Consider the following 16,906-nt stretch of genomic DNA (forward strand, 5'->3'; position numbering starts at 1 on the left):
ACACACACACACACACAGAGACCGAGAGAGACTGAGCAAAGACCACAGCCACACTACTCCCTCCCACTGCAAATAACCTGCAAATTCTCTCTCCATCTCTCCATCTCCTTCTCTCTCGTTGCTAGGGAAGGCATTTTAAGGTTGGCGTTTTTTTTTAATATATATTTTATGTATATATATATATAATATATATTTATAGAATGTTTGTTTCCCCATCCCCTCCCTCCCCAGGATGGGGTATGTGAGAATTGGGGTGTTGATAGAGATCATTTGTGATCCAGTTTTTTTTTTGCTTTCACATGAGCAGAGATCTCACGTAAGATAGAGAGACAGAGAGAGGGAGAGAGAGGCACCTGGTGTAAGCCTAGGAATGAATGAGGCAAGAACAAACAGTAAGTACCCTAATGTAATATTTCCCCTGGCAAATCCTTTGCTTAAGCTAGCTCTCTGATTGCTAACCATAAGGTTAATTCTGTTTGCAATGTGTTGCTATGGTTTCCTTATATATGTGGTTTTTTTTTAGGGTTGATTTTTTTTTTACCTAATCATTGCTGTAGCCTTGATTATTCCAATAACCCCTAACTCAATCCCTTCCCCTCCCTCCCGCCCTACAATTTGATGCTCAGTGAAATGATGGAGCAGGTGAGGTTGGACTGTGGCGAATTTATCTGTCACTTGTTATTTGCAAATATTTTACTTGCTAACGTAGGGCCAAATGCCTCTGTGGTTTCAGTAGGGTGTTTTTATTGGTGCTGCTTCTCTGCAGTACTTGGTGTTTGTATCGCTTTTGTTTTCTCTCTCCCCCCCTCTCTCTCTCTCTCTATATATATATGAATGGATTCAATATTGTATGCGCTTCACTACATTCCTTTATGAATCCCTGAAGTTTCCTTGCGTGTGTACCACGTCAATAAAACCTCCTCCAGCGTTTTTTTTTGTAAAAAAAAGGTCTGACTTCTTGTAATTCTCTGCACTAGTTATCTAACACGTTATGCATTCAAGGCAAGGCACAGAGAGACTCGAGTTCAGATTGGGTGGGTGAGAGTGTGGGTGGGGGTGTGGGGTGGGGAAAGAGGATGTAATTATTGTTTTGCAAAAGAACAAAAGCACATAACGTATTAAATATGTACAGCGCTCGTAACCCATTGATTGCCAATAGACCATTATCTATCACCCTTTGGACCCGCTGCAGGCTCTTCAGCCTATTCATTAGCAATTATGGACGAGAGCACTTATTGTTTGAAGGAGTGCCATTTAGAATCTGTCAATAACTCCAGTCAAGCTGCCTGTTGAGCGAAACGTCGGACAGACTGATAACCATACAGAAAAGATAAGGAGCTGTCTGAGTGGACCTGCTAAAAGAATGAGAGATGGATTTGAATGCAGGCAAAGCCAACAGGGAAATAATCAAGCTTTGAAGGGTTAACAGTGCAAGGACGGTGGTGAGGATTTGGATGCGATTATGAACAAGTCACCGAAACAGTCGCCTCTTCGTGTGAAGCTTTAACCAGTCCCCCTAATCACGTGCATCAAAAGGCCATCTGAGACGCAAGTCTGACTGCTGTATATATAGCTCACTGGTGAGGCCTGGATTCAAATCCCCACCACGGATACATCCGTAAAACCCACACTGTCAGTTGTTCTGCAGTAACGTGCGGCTGACTTAACCCACACTTGACTCCTACCCATTCTGGGAAACCGAACGATTTCGATCCTTCCCGAAGGAACAAAAATCGTTGGAAGGATGTGAAAAGGGTTAGAAACCCTGAGCCGTCCTCAACAGGTTCCCAAAGTTACTAGAAGCATCTCGAGATGCTACCCCACATGAGGGGCGCTGTACAACAACAACTTAAATTCATATAGAGTCCTTTGTGTGGGCAGTGTCTCAGAGCGAGGAATCAATTAACATTGAGGGAAAACATGATCTTGGTTTACCAATTCCAAGAGGAAAGGAGAATGCAGATTTTTACACTTGGACTGTAAGCGGAAGGTTACAGAACAACAAGTAGAAGATTAAATAACCCCAATGATACTTGAGACGACCGGAAATTTGGCCCATCCTCACGAAGACGAGTGTCTGTTTACAATACATTTTCTGATGAACTTCTCGACCTGTCAGGACCTTATTGAAAAAGAGATGGATTAATACTTGATTCGAAATAGGATGCATCTCTCGTTTCTGAGTCAGATAAGACCTTAAACCGAGGCCACCTCTGGATGTTAAACGGGTGGCTGCATAGGCCCACAATATACAGTCAATGCAGTTCACAGTACATTCTGTGAAGCGCTTTGAGACATCTCAGTGACGGGATAAGGCGCTGTATCAAACGCAAGGATTGATAAATTGACCATTTGGAATACTGTAGATTGTGCGCTGATCTATAGATTTAACTCGGACTTCTCTCCTTATAACTTAAAGCTCTCGGTGACAGAGCTATTCTCTCAACTCTTCCTTTCACTCTCACCAAAATGTGTCGCAGTATTCTACAGTATTCCTGTCAAGTGTAGTGAGTGGTTCTGTAAGTAAACACAGCAGCTGTTTTGACCCTAGTAAAGTCACACAAACAGCCGTGGGGTGAATGATTAATCAATCCGCAAGATTATTGGGCAGAACTCCAGGAGAACAACAACAAAATTACATGTGGAGTTCTGTAGGATGAGGGCAGAGTGGCAGAAGGCCTGCCCACCAATGGTGGGGTGGGTGAGGCAGGGGATGTGAAGTAGGCTGGAGCCCGCTGAGCGGAGGGAGCGGGCGGGTTGGTAGGGGTTTAGGAGGTCATAGAGGTAGTGGGGAGCAAGGCCATGAAGGTGAGGACCAGGATCTTGAACTGTATCCTGGTCAGATCTGCCCTGGAGTGTGAACCCAGAGTACAATATCAACATGGGGTTTGAACCCATATATTTCTGACGTGGAGCTGATGGTGAGCCAAGCTCATAAAGTTGCAATAACTTTTCTGACTTACAGACAAATGCCCTTGAAATTTAACTTTGTGTTTGTTTAGTTTTATTTGCCTATAAATAAACATTTCACTACATTTTGCAGTAAATGCTGTGAAGTGCTTTGAGAAGCAATGTGACGAGGGCCCTATACCAAACACGAGGATTAGTACTTTGTTATTTATTGATAATTGTATGATGTGAAACTGTTTAACGCTGTGCACTTGTTTACTGCGTTCCCTTTGCTGACATGTTATATTTAGTTCCATTAACATCCATGTGCTATTTTTCAGCCATCTGTTCAATTGATTCAGATCACATTGAACGTTCGCCTACAACATATGATCATAATAGTTTCCAGTATACCCTGTAAACCTCTTTGAGGTGTCCTCTTGACATGAAAGACACTATTACCAAATGTAGTGATTGTTATTATTAATACGTACAGTATCTCCCTTAGTTTATACAGTGTCATAGAGCTCTGTATCACCAACATACTTCCTAATATTGCAAGATGTTATTCATAATGCTAATAATCATTATATTTGATACGATGCCTTATCATGTCATTGAGATTTTATGGTTTTATGGTGAGGTATACAGACTCTGCATTTTGTAGGCGAAAGCATCGGCCAATGTGCACTCAACTATGAAGTAATGTACAGTGTTTATTTGGTGGGATTGGTGGCCAGGATACCAAGAGAAACTCTCTTCTGTTTTCGAATCTTACCGTAGGATCTTTATTGGCTAACTGAAAAGGCAGACGTGACCTTGGTTTGAAGTCTCGTCCAATATGGTACCTCCAACAGTGCAGTGTACTCTCAGCTCTTCATAGTGCCATCTAGTACACTATGAGTTCATTATCCCAATGTGGGGCTTGAACCTGCAAACCCCTGAGTCAGAAGCGAGAGTGTGCTACCACCTGAGCCAGGCTGACATCGTTTATGAACTGTATAAGCAATAAGGAACTCAGTACTGACCCCTTCCCAATTCCACTCATAACTACTTCCTAGATGATTCCCTCTCCCATTTGTTATTATCTCTGCTTCCTGTTACAACGAACGTTTTCAACCCAAACTGATTCATTTGACGTTAATTCTCTGAGCCTGCATTTTAAGTGCCTCACACTATAATTTCTGTCAAATGTGACTGAAAATCCAGGGAAATTGATGCCCCACAAGATCAGCCACATCTACAAGTTCATTTATGCCGCAACCTCCCACCCCCCCCCAAATAATTCCTTTCTTACTATCTGTGCACTCTTCAAATAAAGCTTGATACTATTCTGAATAATGCTCTCAAACATCTTTTTTGCCAGTGTTGAGTTCTGAGTATTGTTTTGCAATTACAACTGTAGTAATTAAGATAAGATCCTATCTTTTTGACCATTTTACCCCACTACCATTCAGCAACCTCCTCAGCTCAGTTGGCTGTGTAAATTGCTTTGACATGTCCTCCAGACATGAAAGGTGCTATATAATTTGCGGTGGTTGTGGTTGTAATGAAGTTGCAGCTGTCCTAACATTCATCTAGCCAGCCTTGAGAGAAGACATCTCAGAGGGATCCTCCAAGAGGTGTATAAAAACTTGAATGGGATTGAAAACATAAACCCACGTCAATACTTTGGGATGTACCAAGATAACAGGACCAGAGGACACGGGTTTAGAGTTACAAAGGATAATTTCAAGACACACACCAGGAAGTTCTTGTTTAACTTTTTCTTCAGCCGTTAATGACTGGAACAGGTTGCGGGAGGGTGGTTGAGGTCAGGACACTGAATGCTGTGATGTGATGATGGTAGGTTGGTTATTCTGGAAGTATGAGAACAGATGGGCCAGAGGGCCTTCCTGATCCTGTCAGCCTTGTAAGGATTTTGGAGATTGGTGTCAGTATTGGTTGGATTCAATCATGGGATCCAAAGGTGAAAGGATTACCTTTGCACAATCTTGTCACCAGACTGTACAAGCGTGTGTGCGGTTCCAACTTAGATTTGAGGGATAATTCCTGGGGATACAAGGTCAGAAAATTACATTTGAGGAGATGCAGTGACTTCTTACTTGTTGAATTTAATTTATAGAAGAAGGTGATTCAATATTTGTTCACAGGTCAGTTAATGGCAGCATCAACTGTGTGTTCTTTGGTCTGTTGTTTTTATGAGGGAAAAAATAAGAATGCGGCTGAAAGCAATGATGAGCGAGAGGTGTAAATCATTCCAGTGTGTCAGTGTGTGCCTGATACAATCCTGGCACAAATGATGCATAGCTTTTCTGGCTCATTTCCTTTCCCAAACAAATATTTGTCAAACAACTTTGGATGGAGACAGTGTCCATTTAAAAAAAAAACAGTGCCAGGAGCCAATTGCTTCTTGGATTTATGTTTGACTCCAGCACAATCTAACGGGATGAAAGGTTTCGCTGTCTCTGCTGGCTGTGAGAATCCTCCGAGAAACAATTTTGGCGAGCGTCGGTCTAGTTCCTGGTTGGCAAGAATAATGCAAATGGTGGCTTATGCTTTGGAACCAAATTAGGATTTTTACACCAAAAAGCCCTAAAACTAAATAACCAGTTTGCTCTGAGAGCTTAGAAACGCTAATGTGGGAATTGCAAACGTAAATGGCATCGTGGCTTTTCTGAGGCTGGGGTTGAAGCATATTATTCGAAAGAAGTGGACGGATCGTATCTTTGTCGGAGGACTCGGTGTTGACAAACAAACCAAAAAAATAATAAATTGGTCATTTTCAATCCACGACTGTTTGTGGGGACGCTGCTATGTGCACTTGGCTGCCGCGTTTCGCCCACAAATATACAGTCAATTCACTTTACAGTCTATTCTGCGAAGCGCTTTGAGACGTCGAGAAGATGTAAAAAGTGCTATATCAAATGCAAGAATTATTATTATTATTATTATTATTGACAATGGGATACCCTCAATGAAAAGTGCAACAATTTAAAAAAAAATGAAAACGGCAGCAACAATTTATACATTTATCCAGAGCCTTTTGTATTGGGAGGACATCTCAAAGCACCTCGCACAGCTATCTGGGAGAGCTGAGGAGGGCTGGGAGGGGGGGATGGAATGACGATGACCGGATGACCAAAAGCATGCTTGAAGAGATGGGTCATGAGGCAGGTTTTTGGAGGGCGGGGAGGGTTTGGAGTTCCAAACGTTCTCTGATTGGAAAAAAATTCTGAGCGGTGAAATATGAAAAACATTTGCTTTTGATTGTTCGTTGGGACGTGGTGCGGGAGCTGAACATTAATGGTGCGAGTACAGCTTCCTGCTTAGTTCTCCACCGTGGTTTCACGTGTCATTATTTGCTTGTGCCAGTGACGGTCTTCGTAGGCCACGGGATGTGTTTGCATGCTGTTGATGCTAAATTTGTTTGCTGTGTCCGGGCGATATGGCTGCACGGTATACTGACCGCACTGGCCTATTCCGATTCCTAGAATCGTAGATATTTCCAGTGGCAGAAGGAAGCCTTTTGGCTGTTGTTGTCTGCACCAGCTCGTCGAGCAAGCTGTTCATTGAATCTCACTGCCCTGCCTTATCTCCACACCCCCCTTCAAACCTCTAACTTTTATATACCTATCCACTTCCCTCTTGAAACCTTCAATGGACTCTGCCATCTCCATGTTCCAACTACAGCGTCACAATTCTGGGTGTCCTCTGTCCCCTAATCACTGACTCCATCACCAGTAGAAATAGCTTCTCCCTATTCACCCTATAAGACCCCATCCATTTGAAGGGCAGTATATAAAATGCAACTTATTGTTCATTACTGTTCTGGAGGACACCTTCTCTGAGTTAAACTGAGGATTTGTTTGTGGCAGAAACAAACCGTTGATTTTAAGGCCTCTTGTTCACGGGCTAGTTTAACAAAAAAAATTGTAAATTGTAAAAATTCAGTCTTTATTTTTCTGACAGTAAAGGAACTGGCACTGGTCTGATTGATATTAAGAAATAATTCAGTAAACGTAATTTTTTTACGCCTCTACAGAACCCTTTTTGCGCAAAATACTAGTTGTAATCTGTTCTTGTTCCTGGTATGACTTTCGTTCAATGCTTTTATTGTTGTTGTTATAATTCTCCTATTTGCTGAATGCCTCATGCAAGGTTGTTTGCGATGCAATATGTCACCAATTGTAACTGATGTTTAACCGGAAGAAACAAATCATAAACAGCCACAGAATTAAAAAAACACTTCTTCCTGAATTGGGTCCGAGTTGATGCACTGTTGCCCGGTTCATCAGCAAAATAATATAAGAGTGAAAACAAGAAAAATAGTGGATTAACACAGAGTATGCTATCAATCGGTCATCTCTATAGCGCCATCAGGCTGACATCCATAATATGGTGATTTGTTTTTAAACAGAATAATGTTGGGAGCCATTTACTATAGTGTAAACATTCATTATCCTGTCCCCAATCACGGATCACTAAGAGCAAGCTCCTTTATAAACCAAATACCCATATTCTATTTTGCTGGCGTTACGATGATTTGTAGCCCTTGATTTTTTTTATTAGAAGACAGCACCTCCGACGAGTAGACTGATCCCCTCCCCCTGCTTTGCTGCAGGCAATAAGAAATGGTTACAAGATTGTTGTACACTATGGGGTGACATTCGCAGGATTTCCTAGCCCAGGAAGACCCACAAATTGCACCTTTATAAAGGTAAACGTGCCAATTAGTGACCATTGCCCTTGGTGGGGAGGAATGCAGGGAGCGAGGTTTCCTTGGAGCTGACCTGGCTCTTGTGTGACGTGCTCGGCGATTGAAAAGTCAAAATGGATTCAGCTCTCTGTGGTGACCTTGGTAGTCCGGTTCCTGAGCCAGACGGGTCCACAGTACTCGAGGGCTGTGTTGACGACAGGGATTCTTCCCACGCAGCTCCTGTTAAGAATGCCAACTCCTTGATGGACAAGCAGTGAGAAGTTGCCAAACAGTGCTTTCAATGGACAAAACCAGGGAAATGGAGATCTTGGGAAGAAACTTAAAGCCCCCACCCCCTCCACCAACGAAGGCACGTAAATAAAACATATACAGGAGATCACTGTCCAGCGCCTTGGGACGTCCTCCTGACGTGAAAGGCGCTATACAAGTGTAATCTTGTTGCTGTTATAATTCCCTTCAATGGAGAGCTGCCTCACTTAAAGAACGTGTGAACGACTGTGCAAACATGAGCCCGGCCACAATCCCGCTTCCAACGCTGAGCTCCTGTGCCAAAACATGTCTGACTTCTGAGTCGTGGGGTTGCCACCAATGTCACTTCCTGCTCTGCGGAAAAATCACTGTTAATGTGTTTAGGCACAGGAGGCACTGCAGAGGTCACCCTGTGAAGGAAGTGATGTCAATTGGCATGTCCTGTGCGTGCACAGCAAGTAGGAAGTGATGTCCTTCAGCATCCTCGTGGATCGGGACGTCACCTATTTATTGCGCCCTGCTTACGATGTAGCCTCTGAGACATTAGATCCAGCCGACCGCACATTATGATGAGTGCTCCCGGTACAGATGCACCCGGGTTAACAAAAGAAGAGAGGGGGAAGAAAGAGGACTAAGGTATGGGCCAGAAAGTTCGAGCCAACCAAGGCTGAACTTCAGGCCTGCAAGTATGTTGACTACAATGTTGAAACAGGAGGAGTGCACGTGTTTCTCTCTATGTCCGAAGATTGTGGGCCACACAAAGGCTTTAAATTCACCGAGCTGGGTGAGTGAACACATCTTATTGTTTGTTAGCTGGTATGCTCATCAACCTTTGCGATGTGGGCTTACGCGAAGGAAAACCCCACGTGAGTATATTTGTTGAAAAGAATAATTGTGCAATAGCAGGAATTGTTTGGGAGGGGGGAGGGCATTGTGAAATTGCCAGTGGCTAATGCACGTATGAAGTTTTCTTTTTTTAAAAAAAAAGGGGAAAAATAAAGAGGAACTGAGGTATCTGATTGCAGGGAGAGGAAACGAATCAAACATAATGACGCTTGCTATTTCAGACACTGGTTGGACTCCATCTGAGTTTAATGATCAAGGATACCATTGTCTTCAAGAGGGCACGGTTTGGGGAATGAAATACAATACTGGGTTTCTGCACTCCGAGGCCAGGTGAAGGAAGTTGAGCTTGCCAAGCTCTTTGGAAAATATTTTCTGAGACGATCTCAATTGGACTGGCATGATTACAAAAGAAAATGCAGGAAGTTGATCTAGGCAAATTGTTCGTACTGGTGAAGGGTTCAAACCTCGGGCACATCTTTCCAAAATGACAGAATTCAGGCGGAACTATTTTGAACAAAGTGGCATGAAATCCAAGTAAGTATTTTAAATATATTCAAACTTCAGTTGAATTGGCTTGTGGAGAATATTGCCTGCGGTAGGAAGGCGAAGGGAGTTAGATGAACCAAAAAGGGGTAGACTTGTTGATGTTCTGAAGCTCTCTGGATAAAACCTATGTTTATATTGAGAATATTGAATGTCTTGGAATTATTTTCAGTTAGCAACCTATGGGAAGACCCTGAAAAGCATCATACATTAGAACAAAGTTTGAGTGGCTTACAATGATTTCCACCCTGAGAAGAATTGCTGCCTGGAAATCTCTCCAGGGTCTCCATTTTGATTTATATTTAGCGTGGTGTACTTCAGGGTGGTTTTAGTATCTTTGCGTAAATACCTTCCTTGTCGGTCTCCCCAGCTCCACTTTCCACCAACTCCGTACCCCCGTCACCCCAGTCCTCGCCAGGCTCCGCTGATTCCCTATCACAGAACAGGTCGATTTCATGATCCTCTCACTCGTCTAGAAATCCTGTGATCCAAGATAACAAGGTCTTTGAATGAAAAGCTAGACAGGGAGGAGGAAGCCCCAGCAGCAGAGCAGCGGGCTCTAACCCTGCCAAATGCCAGCTTTTCGACCGGATTTCAGTCTTGTCAATTTGCAAAGCCACTTTGCAAGAAAGTTGCAGCTTTCCAATCCAATGTAATCGCTTTCACTTACGTTTACTCGTTCGTCCCTTCTCGCATATTTAGGTCGGCCGTTTCAGTTGGTCGCACTTTTGCCTCTGAGTCAGAAGGTTGTAGGTTCAAGCCCCACGTCGAGACTTCTGAGTTCACAATCCGAGCGCTGCATTGTGAGTGTCGTGGCCAGCAATCCTCCAGATAGAATTGGTCACTTGTAGTTGGTTGTGAGAGATCGCTGTTCTCTGAATTAGCTACCGAGCTCCCCTACGAATACAGAGTCACTACACTTTACGACAAATCCTACGTAACACTTTGAGAAATGTTGATAACACGATAAGGAACCATATCAAATGCAAGCATTATTTATTATTTTTATTTATGACCTCTATTACTATTACAACGACAGCTTGCATTTATACAGCACCTTGCAAAGAGCGTAACATCTTCGAGTGCTTTCCAAAGGCGAGGTCAGACACCGAGCTGGAGGAACGGGAGGGTGGGGACGATGATTATCGGCACAGTTGAAGAGGTAAGTTTCAGGCATGAGTTAAAGAATGAGAGAGGGTGTCATATAGAGGCTTGGAGAGAGGGAGTTCCAGAGGTTAGAACACAATATCTAAGGATTCGCCCTTCAGAGACTATGCACAAACTGTAAAGAACCAGAAAAACAAGTTAGTAATATAAATAGAAGTGGAAAGGTTGCGACTCATATAAATGCCGAAACCACAGAGGACCATAAATAAAGAATTTTGCTTGTATTGTTTGGGAAAGTCATAGCTGTCATCTTTGAGGGAATCCTGTTTTTCTTTCAGTCTGAGTGGCCTAGCGTTTGTTTCCTGGAACGGTACAGGTTAACGGTACTTAATCTGAAATAATTGAATACTACTCTTCCACCAACTTGTTATTTGAGATCACGTTGCTCACAATTTTATTGATTTACCCAAAGAGCAACATTGCCTGTTTGAGGAGCATCCTGAAGAGGACTCCACAATCCAGCACTGTGGAGTAATGGGATCCATCAGTACAGCTCTGAGCTAACAACATAATAATCCTGGCATTTCACACAGTGCCTTATTAATTTCGAGTACCAAGGACTGAACCAGGCATTCGTGCACCACAAGTCCTCAAAGTGTTTCTGGTGCAAGGAATGTTTTATGAAGTGCCGTAAACTTTGCACCTTGTGCGGACGTGCTGAATAACGACAGTTCTGTGTCTGCCTTTTTGGTGATGTTACTTGGGAGAAGTGCTGGCCCCTTTTCAAAGCCTAAGGTAATACACCGGCGACAAGGATGGGATGTACGGAACACACTTTAGCGCAGGAGGACAGAAAGTCAGCGGCAGAAGCTTGGAGAACAAGTGTGGTCCACAGTGCACCTGCACTTATATAATAATAATAATCCTTGCAGTTGATACAGCACCTGATCCTGTCTTCAAGACGTCTCAAAGCGCTTCACAGGATATACCGTAAAGTGTAGTGACTGTATTTTAGGGTGGTGGGGTGGGGGGGGTTGCGAGATACCATAGACAAACCGTCTATAAAATACACCGTCAATCCACTTTACAGTCTATCTTGTAAAGTGCTTTGAGGAGTCTCGATGAAGCGATAAGGTGCTACATCAAATGCAAGGATTATTATTATTATTATTATAATAAACCAGCTTGACCAGGACACTTTTTTAACCGGGGTGTTATCGCATTGAGTGATTTATTGAATATTTTTGGCTCCTGTGCAACTGCTCGTGCGATCAGTTTTAACATCTTAAATCATGAATAAAACCTTCCCGTGATGGAAAGGTTAAAATAATCCTGGAATCACGGTTCTGATTTGCGAAAACTCGCGACGTGTGCAGACATGCTCCGCAGATTAAAATTGATTTGCTTTTGTAGCAGCACCTATCGCCGTAGTGAGAAATTCTTAAGTAGTGCTTCAAGGTCAATGATTGTTGGTTTGAACTGAGAGTGAAATGAATCATAGATCCAATTCGTCTGTCAGTCTCTTTAGGTGTCGTATATTGTTGCAACATAATTCTTACGCACTCAGACCAGAGCACATTATTTATGTAGTGCCAGAAATGTGAGTGAAATTGACCTATTCTAACTAGAAAAAGGAATTGTGAAGTAAATAAAGCCCAAACATTGTAAATCCTCTGATTAAAGCTCAACTGGTAGCATGCTCTCTTCTGTTTCGGAAGCACAGGGCGAAACATTGGGCAAGTTTTCTTACTCCACACACACACACACACACACACACACGCCTCTGTTTACTTAGCAGTACGTAGAACCCTGGCTGTTAGTCGATTGCTGGATCGCTTTTCCGGGGATCATAACCCCTCAGAAAAAAGTAAAAATTTGCTCACTCAATCCACGGCTGTGTGTGGGACGCTGCTGTGTGCAATTGGCTGCTGCGTTTTACCCACAAATGTACAGTCAATTCACTTTATAGTCTATTCTGTGAAGGGCTTTGAGACGTTTAGAAGAAGTGATGAGGCGCGATGTCAAATGCAAGAATTATTATTATGTGGGTTCAAGCCTCACGTTAGGACGTAAACTCAGTCTAGACTAATACTCCAGTGCATTACGGGGGACGGGGGACGGGGGGGGGCTGAATATTCAGAGGTTCGGTTTTGTAAACTGAGGCCCTGTCTGTTTGCTCAGGTGGAAATTGAATATCCGTCCACACTATTTGAAACAAAAAGGGAACAACCTGGTCATTCACTTTGTTCTATATTGGTGGGCAATGGAGCTCAATGTTGAGCTGCATTGCCCACCAGGAAGCTCTCTGGAGTTCATGGTACCTGCCATTCACCCAACGAAGGCTCTAGCCCACCTTGTCAGATGTCAAATGACCATCGACTGACTATTCTCCTGGGTGGGGTGGTAAATGGGGCCTCCTTCTAGCTGACCTGACTTTAAGGAATGTCAGAATTGTGCCAATTCTCTGTTGCAGTTTAGTTAGTCCAGTTCTTGAGTCAGGTGGGTCCGCACTACTCCAGGGCACTGCTGATGACAGCACAAGTTCCTGGTTCATCCATAGAACTTGGAGGTGCAGATCAGTCATTGAGTTTAGAGATTCTTCTCACTCAGCTCCTATGAACCCTGCGTAATGGGTAGGGTGGTCCTAGCTGGACAAGCAGCGGGAAAGCTTGTCAGACAGTGTTATCAATGTCAAGATGTGTGGATTTGGCCTGGTTATACTCCAGCAGTACCCCAACACACACTCTAGGGTCCCCAAGCCTTGGGTTTTCAACCTGTGCCGAATACTCTCCAGATTTAGATAACAGGATGGGTCGCTCCAGGGTGAGAGAGCGCATTCCATTCCAGTGTAAGTGGATTTCCGTGGGTAGGTGGGGTGCATGCAACTCTCATTTTGGTTTGGATACCCTTAAGCATGGCGATGGTTTCTGTATGTGTAACCCAGCTGACTGTACAAAAAAAATCACTTGGCTGTTTGTAACTGTTATGTGCATTTTGGGTGTCACATTAGCTTAGAAATGACCTGGAAAACACTTTGAGGCATTGCGATGTCATAGGCTATATCTCACCTGAATTGTTTTACGCTGACACAGTGGGAGCCATAGATGATAAAGTGCCTGGTACGCTTTATCATCGATGGCTCCCACTGCCTGACAAACAAGACTGTTATTCAAACAAACATACATAGTGTTTCTCTTTTATTTCCCCTTCCTCTTTTCTCGGTTTTGCTCTGAATTGCTGAAAGAGTTATTTCTGAAAATGTCTTCTTTCTGTTCAGAACAATGTTCTTTCTGAATCGTGGGATAAAGAACGTTGCAGGGAAAAATAGCCAACCAGTGACATGAGTTGAGTTGCAATGAACCTTTTGAAAACAGGGAGAGGAATAGCGAGTTGGAGTAGTGATTCACTTCACGGCTGTTTGTGAGAAATTGCTGTGTGCAAATTGGATTTTTAATAAAAAAAATAGTGGTGGTGGATGCCTTTGAAAGATAGTGGCAGATGCACTGAGTGAGGCACAAGCAGAGTATGTCTGAGTTCTGGGCAAAAATGATTGAGACGAATATAAATCGTGGCCCTACCTGCCTGAACGTCTCTATTGCTGGACACCGTGTCCTACCACTTCCCATTGACACGATTGGCCCGAATGGCCTTCTTCTGCGCTTTAAATTTCTGTGGTTCAAGAGGGTGTAAGTTGTGGCACCAATTTATTTTCAGTCAGCTGGCGGTCTTGTCATGTGCAGAGAGACCCATCGACATGCTTGAGAGTATGTAAATTAGACTGAGAGTTCCACGTATGTATGCCACCTACACGCGGACATTTACCTTGTGCCTGGAATGGAACGCACACCCTCTCTTTCTCTCTCTCCTTGGAGACCACACTTGGAGCATTCTGCTTAGCAGGTCCTGAAGCGTATTTGGTGCAGATTGGCAAGAGCCAATGCCTGGGAACCTCAGTGTGCATTAAGCCATCGGAGTCCTGTAGCTCAGTGGTTAGAGCACTCGCTTTACAAGTGAGAGACCTGAGTTCAATTCCAGGCAGAGGGCGAAACCTTGGGCAAGTTTCCTTACTCCACACAGAGCCTAATAATAATCCCTCCAAAACAAAAACAATAATAAATTGGTCATTTTCAATCTACGACTGTTTGTGGGACATTGCTGTGCGCAATTGGCTGCCGCGTTCGCCCACAAACATACAGTCAATTCACTTTACAGTGTGTTCTGTGAAGCGCTTTGGGACGTCCTCCCGACGTGAAAAGCGCCATATCAAATGCAAGGATTATTATTATTATTTATGTGGCAATCTTCAGCTAAGGCCACCCTATAGAGGTTTGCCTTGCACGGGTAACAGAAGCTGCGTGGGAAGAATCCTTGGTACATAAAAACCTGCTGACAACCCAGGCTGCCTAGTCTGTCATCAGCCAGTCTGGTGTTGAAGTGGTGCATCACTGGTTTATTTCTCTCCTGAGGTCATTGTAATTTGAGCTTTGCTGTAATATGTGCAATATTTTGATCCAGGCCATTAACACGAATATTTGGAAACCTACCAGAATAGGTCAATGATAACCAAGACAGTCAAGAGTCAAAGCGATGCACGGATCGGTGATCAACCAACAAGCCTCAATAGGACTGGCTTTGGAGTGTAGAGGGTCATTGGAGTTGTAGACGGGAGATTTGAGTCTTCAAATGTATCATCAAAGTCGTGATATTGTAAACCAAACAAAAATAAAAAAAAGAGTGTGTTTGGATTTTTCTAATATCGTGTCGATGGAGTATTGTGGATAGCAGTGTCTGACATTCAATAGTTTTGTACTATGAATCTTGTGGTAGCAGCAGTCGTGTGCAATTTTAATCTCGTTACGAGTAGCAAGGGGTGAGTAAAGAGACTTGATATTTGTTCTTGGGGCTCTGAGAATAATGTGAGCCCAGAGAGTGAGGCTTGTGTTTAGTGGTTTTTTTTTGAGGTCAAGTTACATTTACTCATCCTGACATTTTAAAAAAAAGTGAAGTAATGCCTACTCTATCATCTTAGTAACAATAGGAATGACAAACAGCAGAAATTAAATTGAATGACGGCTGAGCAAGGCAGTTGTTTTATCACTGCAGAGCACTGCCACAGGATTACGAGGAGCCTCGAGAAAGGGAACAGATCTGCAACTGAGTCTCTGAGGAAGTTCGCAAATTTGGAATGGCAGGTACACAATTTGCCGGGGAGGGGAAATTTGTGAAAACAACTTTTCGACATCTAACGGGCAAAAGTATAAGTACATTTCGAAATGCAGATTGAATCCAGAAATTCAAACTGAGGATTGCATGCGCTATTGGCCGCCGTGTTTCGCCCACAAAATACACATCAATTCACTTTACAGTAATACTGGGAAGCGCTTTGAGACGTCTCAAAGATGACCAAAGTTGCAGTCAATGCAAAAGGTCTTAAGGTGGGGAGGGCAGGAGGTGGAGGGACACTGGGATCGTGTTTCAGAGTGCGGGGTATAATGGCTGAAAGCTTACCAGCTGCTTCATGTTCCCCACCCGACCCAACCCGATGGGATGGGTCGGCGTTGGGCGAGACCCTGGAGGAATTTAAACAGGGGTGGGGGGAACAAGGGTCTTGAATTCAATCCGCTGGAGGTTGGGGAAGCCAGCGGAGCTGAGTGAGGATGAGGTTGACTGGCTCACAGAGCCTGGTGTGGAAGAGGAGAGAACACGAGCTGCAGAGATCTGGATGGTATGCAGGAAGCGGTGGTGGGGAGGGGGAATCCTGGTCAGCAGGATGTTCAAACTGCTGCTGCTGGACACGAACGAACGTTGTGAACAAGTGTCTTCCTCGTTCTGCAGTAGTTCACTGTATTCCAAGACAGCTGGGGTGCAGTGGAGAGGAAACATGCACTTGTTGGGGGTGGGGGAGGAATAAAAAGGCATGCGCTGGCTTTACACATGTGCCATTAGCATAATTTCCAGCTGGTTTTCCATTCTACTGCAGAACCGATTAAGAGCGCACAAAGGGAGCAGTTAAAAGGCCAATAATTACATTTCCTCAGACCTACTAACTGATGCAAAATAGATTTCTGGTGATGCCAGATCTACACCAGATGGTAATTTACTGCACCTACCTTGGAATGCAAATACCTGTACCGGCAAATCTCGTGTACTAAATACGATTAGACTCGATCCTAAACAGGATTGTTCACGCTGTTTAGTTTATTCTAAAACTCCTCCCAGAGCTCGGTAACATAACTCGGATACACTCTTCGGAATGCACGGCGAAACCTTTCAAGTTAAGTTTACGGACAGTGAGTGGATTGTCAGTAATTTCACAGTAATAATGCCTTTTGTTTGGTCAGCCAGGTGTCTTGACATATGAGAAAATCTATTTCCATGCTGATTAATATTCAGATCAGGCTGCGAGTTCTACATATACTGTGTGTGACGGTACACTTGGAAATTACCCTTTGTCTGGAATGGAATGGATGCTCTTTCCCTGGAGGGATGCACCCTGCTCACCTAATTCTGGATAGTATTAAGTGCAGGTTGGTCAGTGCTACGCTTTGGGGA

General features: G+C 43.6%; 1 protein-coding gene across 1 annotated transcript in view; it reads left to right on the plus strand.

Annotated features, from left to right (window-relative positions):
* ccser1 (coiled-coil serine-rich protein 1) overlaps positions 1-16,906 on the plus strand; it is a 444,926-nt gene that overhangs the window by 5,912 nt on the left and 422,108 nt on the right. The window contains exon 2 of the mRNA XM_042337524.1: positions 308-392. The gene's annotated coding sequence lies outside the window, so the exon portion shown is untranslated. The remainder of the gene's footprint in view (positions 1-307; positions 393-16,906) is intronic.

Source organism: Callorhinchus milii, unplaced genomic scaffold (genome assembly GCF_018977255.1).
Source record: "Callorhinchus milii isolate IMCB2004 unplaced genomic scaffold, IMCB_Cmil_1.0 Scaffold1, whole genome shotgun sequence".
In the NCBI taxonomy this organism is placed as follows: Eukaryota; Metazoa; Chordata; class Chondrichthyes; order Chimaeriformes; family Callorhinchidae; genus Callorhinchus; species Callorhinchus milii.